Source organism: Mus pahari, chromosome 4, assembly GCF_900095145.1.
Source record: "Mus pahari chromosome 4, PAHARI_EIJ_v1.1, whole genome shotgun sequence".
Taxonomy (NCBI): domain Eukaryota; kingdom Metazoa; phylum Chordata; class Mammalia; order Rodentia; family Muridae; genus Mus; species Mus pahari.
Window position 1 is genome coordinate 121,446,859 of NC_034593.1, and position 9,676 is coordinate 121,456,534.

The following is a 9,676-nucleotide window of genomic DNA, read 5'->3' on the forward strand; positions in this document are numbered from 1 at the left end:
GAGAGAGAGAGAGAGAGAGAGAGAGAGAGAGAGAGAGAGAGAGAGAGAGAGAGAATACACTTATTCCCCTCTGTTTCCGTATGTAGAACCTGGGGTAAATCATCTAAGATCATAACTAGTTGGCAACAGAGAAAATTTTAAGGGATTCTACAACTGAATTCTTAAAGAAATAGTCAGACAAATAAGAGACGGCATGGTGAAGGTCTTCAAATGTGTGATAGCAAAGATGTAAGAGGACCAATTACAGCCTCAGGAACAGTGGCATCCTCTGGTTGATTTAAAGGGACAGTCGGAGATAGGCACATGGCACACATGTGTACTCCCAATGTTGAGGATGCTGGAGCGGAATTGCTCTATTCAAGACCAGAGTGCAGTGCCTGGTTCTAGTTACTTCGAGTAACATACCAATTACTCTTCTCAGTACCACTAAATGTGATAGATAATTACTTTTTTCATTTTACAAATGAAAACAAGGAAAAATGGGATTATAGTACATTTTCTGTTTGCTTAATTGATTCGTTATTTTGTGGTGCTAATGTTCAGACTCAAGTCCTTATAACGGCAGTGAGCCACACCCTCTAAATTTATCAAAAGTCTCAAAGAGTGGGATGAAAACTTTTAAGAGATCTGTTTTGAGGGTTATGGAACAATCTCTTATAGTTGTATTTACCTATATGACTGTTTTACCTGCATGTGTGTATATATATCGTATACATGCCTGGTGCCACAGATGTCTAAAAAAGGTTATCAGATCCCTTAGACCTGGATTTACAGACAGTTGAGAATTACCCTGTGGGTGCTGGAGATTCAGCCCAGGTCCCTGGGAAGAATAGCAAGTGTTCTCAACCTCTGAGCCATCTTTGCAGTCTTTACTTGATTTTAAGACTATCAAACACAGCCGGGCGTGGTGGCACATGCCTTTAATCCCAGCACTTGGGAGGCAGAGGCAGGCAGATTTCTGAGTTCGAGGCCAGCCTGATCTACAAAGTGAGTTCCAGGACAGCCAGGGCTGTACAGAGAAACCCTGCCTCGAAAAAAACCAACCTCCTCCCCCCCCCCAAAAAAAAGACTATCAAACACAAGTGTCAGTCTTTTGGGAAAATAGGAAATAAGACAGAGATAGGTTTCAATGGTTTCTTTATTGGTACCCAGTTAATGAATACACTAGCCACCTACATGAACTGTGCCTCAAACTGGACATTTCCCAGTGTCACACACACGCTACATTCTAGGAGGATGACAATTCTGGTGAGACAACCTCTGAGATTTCCCTTATGGTGCCATCAGTTGGTGGTCCATATTGCTTTTTCCTGCCAATGTGAACTCTCAAGATGGCTTTCTATAGGTTATGTCATCCACAGTAAAGGATTATTGCTCTATGCTAGAAACCAGATACTTATAGCCAGTATTCTTCTTTACCCAAAGAAAATGACATTAAATTAAACACTACATACCTCATCTATGATGAATTTAGTCTGGTTTTCCTTAAAGTAAAACAATGTCTTTGTAGCTATTGCCTGACAGAGGGATAAAATTTAGTTGATGTTCAAAGTCTGCAATATATCAGACACTTCTGTTTGTTCTTAGAAAGTTGATTACAATTGTTTTACCATCTAAACCTCTCCCCTTTGACCTAGTGTAGGTGTGTGTTCCATGCTCCAATGGGCTGTATCTATTGGTATGACTGCAGGAGTCATTTGGACTGGTATGGTGGGCCCAGAGAAAAACACTAGTTCATCTTGCTCCAGATGCTTATGATGTGAGGACACAGAAGACAGAGTGGCGTTTTCTGTGCTTGATGCTGAGTTTGTAAAGCAGGAGAGCAAGAAGCAAAGGGCACAGGAGGATCCAAGCAGAAGAATTGGGGCGAGAGGATGGCAAAGACACAGCCAGGCTATTTGTGAAGCTAGCTGGTAAGGGACATGGTATGAGGTCACTGTACTCTAACTTTAGAATGTTTCCAGTAGCCATAAGAAACTTGATGCCTCTTGGCATCAGGCGGTGCTCCCTCAGCTGCCCAGAGCAGTCCTTGAGAAACATTCAATGGCTCCTTCTCTGTGTGTCAGACTAGGACAACCACACCAGAATATTATAACAATGTATCATGTGATAATGTTTCCTTCCCTCTGATTTGTTACTTGTACACAGGGTAGTGTTTTCAAGGCTCTGTAGTTTGTGATATATATTACAATTTTTCCTTTTCTGTCTTTTTTTCCCTGACAGGATCTCAGGTAGCCCAGGATGACCTTGAACTACTCACCTTCCTTACAGGCATCCAACTGTGTGCCCATCCCATTTCTTTTTACTGGCAAGTATTCTTTTACATGGATATACACTGTTTTATATCACTAATTGGTAGGCATCAGACTTGTTTCCACTCCAGTATAAATGACGCTACTGTGAACACGGGTGTGCACATTTTGGTCTGTGAACATCTCAGTCTTCTTCATAAATGTCTAGGAGTTGCTCAGTCATAGAGTACTTCCACATTTGCTCTGAACAATGAACTGATTACCTTATGGTTTTTGAAAGCAAGAGAGGTCATGAAAGTCGTCTGCCTGGTTGTTACATATTTGTTCATGGTAGCCCCTTCAACTGCTTTTTATTTCTCAGAGATTGGTAGTTATGATTTATCTTCCATTCCCTAACCTAGTAACTCCCTTTTCTTTAAAGTAAAAGTTTTTCTGGTTTTACTGATAATTTCTTTCTTTCTTTCTTTCTTTCTTTCTTTCTTTCTTTCTTTCTTTCTTTCTTTCTTTCTTTCTTTCTTTCTTTTTTTTTCCGAGACAGGGTTTTTCTGTACAGCCCTGGCTGTCCTGGAACTCACTTTGTAGACCAGGCTGGTCTCGAACTCAGAAATCCGCCTGCCTCTGCCTCCCGAGTGCTGGGATTAAAGGCGCTGATAATTTCTAAACACTGTTTTCCTCGTCTAAGTTTTATTTGTTCCTATTTAGTTTTGGATTTAGTTCACTGTTTTGTTTTTCAGTTTCCTCTCTCTGTTTCCTCCTCTTGACCCTCTCTGTCTTTTAGATCACCCGTAGCCCAGGGAGGCCTCAAACTCAGTATGAGGGTGACTGATTCTCCTATCACCACCTGTCAAGTGGTGGGATTACAGATGTGTACTACCATACACACACCCATCATGGTTATTATTATTACTAGTTTCTTTCCTAAAAAAAGGCTTAGGGAACATTCGGGAAGAGAGGGCAAAAAGGTTATAAGAGCCAGAGGAACAGGAAGACTGCTGCTGTGAAATCAAGTCTTCTGGAGATGACGGAAGCTGCACCTCAACATTACGGCTGTCTAAACAGGACCTGAACACTAACATTACCAATGAAAGAGGTATCGTGAAATGGGGACAATTCCATGTGTTCCCACTCTAGACAAAGACTACAGGCGACCTAAAGCTGCTGAGGGTGGGGGACTTAGTCATCCCCATGGACGAGCCCCTAGTTTGTTAGCCAATTCTAAGTGGTCATCCCCCAAATCATTCATATACACACAAGCAACACTGAGCCGGGCATGGTGGCTCACGCCTTTAATCGCAGCACTCGGGAGGCAGAGGCAGGTGGACTTCTGAGTTCGAGGCCAGCATGGTCTACAAAGTGAGTTCCAGGACAGCCAGGGCTACACAGAGAAACCCTGTAAAAAGGGTAAAAAGAAGGAAGTGAAGGGGAGACGATGTAATAATATTTTAATTAAAAAATTAAAGACATTAAAATGTTTATTTTATAATTTTTCAAAACGCAGTGCCTTTGTTAGCTAGCCTAACAAAGCAATGCAGACCTGGCTGGCCTCAAACTCACAGAGAGCCACATGCCTCTGCTTCCCAGACGCATGTGACATTACACTGGGTTTTATTTTATAATTTTAAAAAGAAGTGTGTGTGTGTGTGTGTGTGTGTCTTTCTGTACATGGGTTTCTGAATGTGATTTTATTGTCTAATGAGGCTGACAAGGGCATCGAATGCCCTGGACTTGGAATTAAGGCAATTGGCAGCCACCTGATGTTGGTGCTGACACCAAACTCAGGTCCTGTTGGTGCTCTTAACCACGAAGCATTTCTCTGCCTGCCCCCCTTGCTAATGTCAGGCAGAAGTTTAGTTCATTGACTTGATCTTTGAGATTTTCTTTTTACCTCTTCAAACACAGATATTGACACCTGTGTATTTCTGAGGACTCTGAGCTGTATGTCACAAAGGTAATACTGTCAAGCAAATAATCAGGGCAGGAAACTTGCACACACTTCCCCTGGAGAAGTCTTCTGAAGTTTGTGAACCATAGCTCTTAGAATTCACCCTAGTGTGGGGTTAAAGGACTGTTAACAATTGTTTTTCACTACTTGAAGATAAGTCTTGGGAGGTGTTACCTACCTGGTCATTTTGGCTTTCTCTGTATTCCAGGGGCAAGAAAGAATAGAATTCAGGACTCTAGGACCTAAAGAATTGGTTTAGGGGTTAAGATTAGTGGATGCTTGACTGGGTTCCAGTCCAAGCACCCGCATGGTGGCTCACAATGGTCTGAAACTCAAGTTCCAGGGCACCCAATGCCCTGTTTTTACCTCGGTGGGCACCATGCATGCACGTGGTCCATATTCACACAGGCTGCCAAAACACCCATGCACATAAAGTAAAAATAAATACAATCTTAAGAAAATAAAAATAGGAAATTCAGGGCTCTGCCCACAGAAATGGAAAGGGTCAAGGCGCGTTGAGCACAGACTGAGAGCAACTCATCTGCTGCAGCGACCAAGTGTCCTGCTCTCTCAGTGGCATGTGTGCTAGTCACGGTGGTTTATTCCCCATTATGCAATGCATGAGAGTGTGTTGCAACGTGTCAGATCATTGCTTCCTTAATCATCCCTAAAAGAGGAGCTGGGGAGCTGGCTCCGTGAGCCAAGTGACTGTCATGTAAGCGTGAGGACCAGGGTTTGGGTTCCCTAACAGACTGAGTGTGGAGACAAAAGCCTGTGGCTCTATTGCTGAGTGGGGAGGTAGAGAAAGTAGGATTCTGGGAACTCACTGGCCAGCTTGTCTAGCTTGAGGCTCACTGAGGAAAACCTGTTGAAAAAGTAGGTAGAGAGTGCTAGAGGGAGATTTCCACTCACAGCTGCACAGCTGACTATACGTACACATACAGCACATGCTCCTGGACACACACACACACACACTCACACACTCACACACTCACACACACTCACACACACACGGGACTGTGGATGTTGTCTTATTGGTAGAGTGCTTTTCTAGCAAGTACAACATCCTGGGTTTGATTTCCAGTATGTTACAAGTGAGAAAGTAGGACTGGAGAGATGGCTCAGCGGTTAAGAGCACTGACTGCTCTTCTGAAGGTCCTGAGTTCAAATCCCAGCAACCACATGACAGCTCACAGCTCTATGACTATGATCCTCATGGGATCAGAGTCCCTCTTCTGTTGTGCAGATGTAGATGCAGAAAAAAACACCCATATATAAAATAAATAAATCTAAAAAAAGTAATAAATCTAAAAACAAACAAACAAAAAACCAAACATTACAGCCCCTGGGGTTGTAATTCCAGCCTAGCATGCATGAAGCCTTAGACTTGATCAGAACTCAAGCGGCGTAGGAAGATCAATCATAAGGTGGTGGTGGCTGCTGCTGTGGCAGTGCAAGCTGATTCCCCAGAGCAAGGCCAGCCTGGACTACAGAGCGAGTCCCAGGACACCCAGGGCTACACAGAGAAACCCTGACTTGAAAAACAAACAAACAAACAAACAAACAAGCAAACAAACAAGTGAGAAAGTCTGGAGGTAGAAGATCAAGACTGTTCTCAGCTACACGGTGAGTGGAAGCCAGCCTGGGCAACATGAAACCATGTCTCAAGCAAATCAAACCAAAAATCCACGTCTTTAAATATGCAGCAAGCTCCAAGCCTTTGTGGGTTTCTTTAATGTCTGAATGACTGAACAGGTGGTCTTATTACGTCAACACAACTACTCACCACCTCTGGTTCACTCCAAGGTCTTTAACCTGGAGGACTAGCAGAATGTTGATAGAGAACAGGACAAATAGCATAGCCCTGGGTCAAGGCGGAGAGTATATACTGTTATTCTTTCCATATAAATTTGAATTGCTTTGGATGGTTGTTGTTGTTGTCATTGTTGTTATTGTTATTCCTATTGAGGCCAGGTCTCAGTTTTGGCAGCCTGAAGTCCACTACTCAGATCGAGCTGACCTTGAACTCATAGAAACCCATCTACCCCTACCTCTTGAGTGCTGAGATTTAAGGCTTGTGCCACTAAGCCCAACATTTGAATGTCATTATTGAAGGGAATTCTAGAGGACAGTTCTCAGCACCTTACAGCTATAATATGTGCCACTTTATCAAGGGGTGTGATCAGTTCTGTAAACATATATACCTGATGCAGACATACAGTTAAGTCTCACACTTGGCAACTTTATGGCAACCAACCATTATGTAACTTTAGGTATATGATGAGGCCCACAGGGCCTGCCTCTTCTTCATTTTAAGAGTGTGTGTGTGTGATATTGCTTCAGATTAACTGCTTGTTTTAATTCAAATACCTTTTGTTTTAAAAATGAAACCTGTTCCATGAAAACCAATATAGGACAGTGATGTCCACTTTCTCCACTCTTACTCAATATGATGCTAGAAGTCTCAACTAGAACAACACAGTTATAAAAGCAAATATAAGGAATACAACTAGAAAAGGAAGACACCAGAGTATTCTTATTTTGTGATGATAAGCTTCTATATAAGAGCCCCTAAAGATTCCATTGGAAAACCCCAAGAACTGTTAAACTGGTATTCTCAACCTGTAGGTCTTGATCCTTTTGGGGGGAATCCAACGATTCTTTCACAGGGGTAATCTAAAACCATTAGAAGCATAGATATTTATATTACCAATCAACTTAGCAGAATTACAGTTATGAAACAGCAACTTCATAAAGAAGAAAATTATTTTATGGTTGGGAGGGTCACCACACGTGAGGAACGGTATTAAAGGTTGCAGTGTTATGGAGGCTAAGGACAACTGGGTTAAATATGTTCAGTAAAGTGGCAGGTTACAGGGTTAACGTACAAAATCAGTAGCCTTCATACATACCAAGGGCCAACGTACTGAGAAAGAAATCAAGGAAGCAATCCTGTTCACAAGAGCTTAAAACAAATATCTTGGCATAAACCTCACCAAGGAAGTGAAAAGCCTGTTTTACATAATAAAGGATGATTCTTTCCAGGTTTGACAGAAGAACACTGAGCTATATTTCAGGTGAAATATCCTTTAGTTACGCTGGCCATCCACAGCTGGGATAGGAGATCCAAGGGCCCAGCAGAACAAAGGACATCTCTTACTTTTATATACTTGTAAAGGGAAGAGGGTCTTTGACTAGAGCTAAGGCCTTATTACAGGGTGAATAATGTGTCTGAAAGCCACTATGTAGCTTAGAAAAAGTACTAGACAGGATATAAGATGAAAGAGCTTGCTTGGGGTTGGGGCAGTGAGAAACTAGAGCTATGGCTGCACTTTTCCTGTGTTTTAACTTTTCTGGTAGCAATGGCTAGGAGCCTGCCTGCTGTCCCTGGGATGGGAGAGAAGCTGCACACTAGTTGGATAATTCCCTTCTCTACAGAAGCAGTATCAGTGATCTGATATTGGCAGCCCTTTTTTGCTTACACTAAAAGAAACAGCTTTATGGAACTGGGGTTAGTGGAAGGTAAGGCCCAAGGGATTTATGACATTGATCTCAGTTCTGGCTGCTTCCTGTTGAATCAGGGTGTCATGGGGGAACTAAAGGCAATACTGTCCCCTTCGATCCTATAGTTGGTTAGTTGGTGATCCTTAAGTTGGGGGCTGGTATTTGTATTTGTATGTTAAGAAACTGTGGGCTGGAGATGGCTCAGCGGTTAAGAGCACTGACTGCTCTTCCAGAGGTCCTGAGTTCAATTTCCAGCAACCACATGGTGGTTCACAACCATCTGTAATGGGTTCTGATGCCTTCTTCTGGTATATCTGAAGACAGCTACAGTGTACTCACATATATAAAAGAAATAAATCTTAAAAAAAAAGAAAGAAATTGTTATTTTTGTGAGTCTGTATGACATGCTAGATGGATTAGCAGCAGTCTAGAAAGGGGCCTATAGATATGTGAACCAAAACGGGCATTAAAGGAGAGACAACCCATATGAGCTGAAGTAAACTGCAAGCATGGAGCAGAACAAAGGAGACAGACAGGAGTGGGTTTAGAAAAGTCAGAGTATGGGGGAACTCTGTACCGGGGGGGGGGAGATATGCTTAATATATAATAATATTTACCTGTTGCAGGATATTGGATCACACTGTGAACCCTGAGATTGAAAAAAACATTGCTAGTTGTGGTGAGGCTCAACTCTTAGCACACACCTTTAATCCCTCTGGCTAGAATACAGACACGCCCTTAGCACACATTTTAATCCCAAACAATGAAGGTAAAGGTAGTTTGTAGAAGGAAGCACCCGTGTTGGAAAGTGATTGAGTGGCAGACAAAGTGATGAGTCAGAGAAAGATTTGACAGAATAGGATAGTCCCAACTCTCACCAGAAGAGAAAGGGAAGGGAAGCTACTTAAGAGAACAAGAGAACAGTTGAGAGGAGAGAGAGAGAGAGAGAGAGAGAGAGAGAGAGAGAGAGAGAGAGAGAGGAGAGAGGAGGAGGAGGAGGAGGAGGAGGAGGAGGAAACAGTTTTACTGGGACAGTTTTACAGAGATAGGTTGATGAGTTGAGTTCGACCCAGGTGGCCATAGAAAGAGCCAGAGAATTAGAAGGATTCAGAAGATTAGAAGATTATATTGCCAAAGTTAGTATGAGGTTAAGTAGAGCAAATCAGGAGAGGCTGAGAGAAAGAAGCAAGATCGAATCAGTCAGCTTGGAGAGGAGTTTGAGCCAGAACAGCTTGGTTGTACCAGTCAGCCAGAGCTCAGAAAGAACTCATAAGGGTGAGCTTATTCAGCAATAAGTCTCAGGGGCTGAAAACATTCTAGGCCCAGAGTAGCTTGTACAAAGGCCATAGGATTCCAGGACTAGGCCTAGGTTAGCCGACAAAGGCAGTAAGCCTTTGGGATGAGAATTACATCAGGTGAGTAAAAGATGCTTTTGAAAATATGTGTATGAAAATTAAAGAGGGCTGGAGAGATGACTTCTCGGTTACGAGCTCTGACTGCTCTTCCTAAGTTCAAATCCCAGCAACTGTATGGTGGCTCACAACCATCTGTGAGATCAGATGCCCTCTTCTGGTGCATCTAAAAACAGCTACAGTGTACTTATAGTAAATAAATAAATCTTTTAAAAAAATAGAAAAGAAAAAAGAAAAAAAGAAGAAAATTAAAACCAGAACCTAATTTTCAATAGTATTTATTTATGTAGTTTATTATTAAGAGAAGTTTTTGCTTTGCAGCCCAGGCTGTCCTCCATCTGACAAGTTCCGGTCTTAGCCCCCGAGTGCTGAGATTACAGGTGTGTGCTACCATGCCTTGCTTATTTTTGTGCTTTTGAGAAAGGCTCTTAATAAGCCAGGCTGGCCTTGAAGCAGCGACAACCCTCCTGCCTGAGTCTGCCAAGCACTGGCATTATGGGTGTGTGCTCCCCACCTGGGTTCAAAGCCTCACCTTGATCTTTCATGTAATAAGACCTGCCTTACAA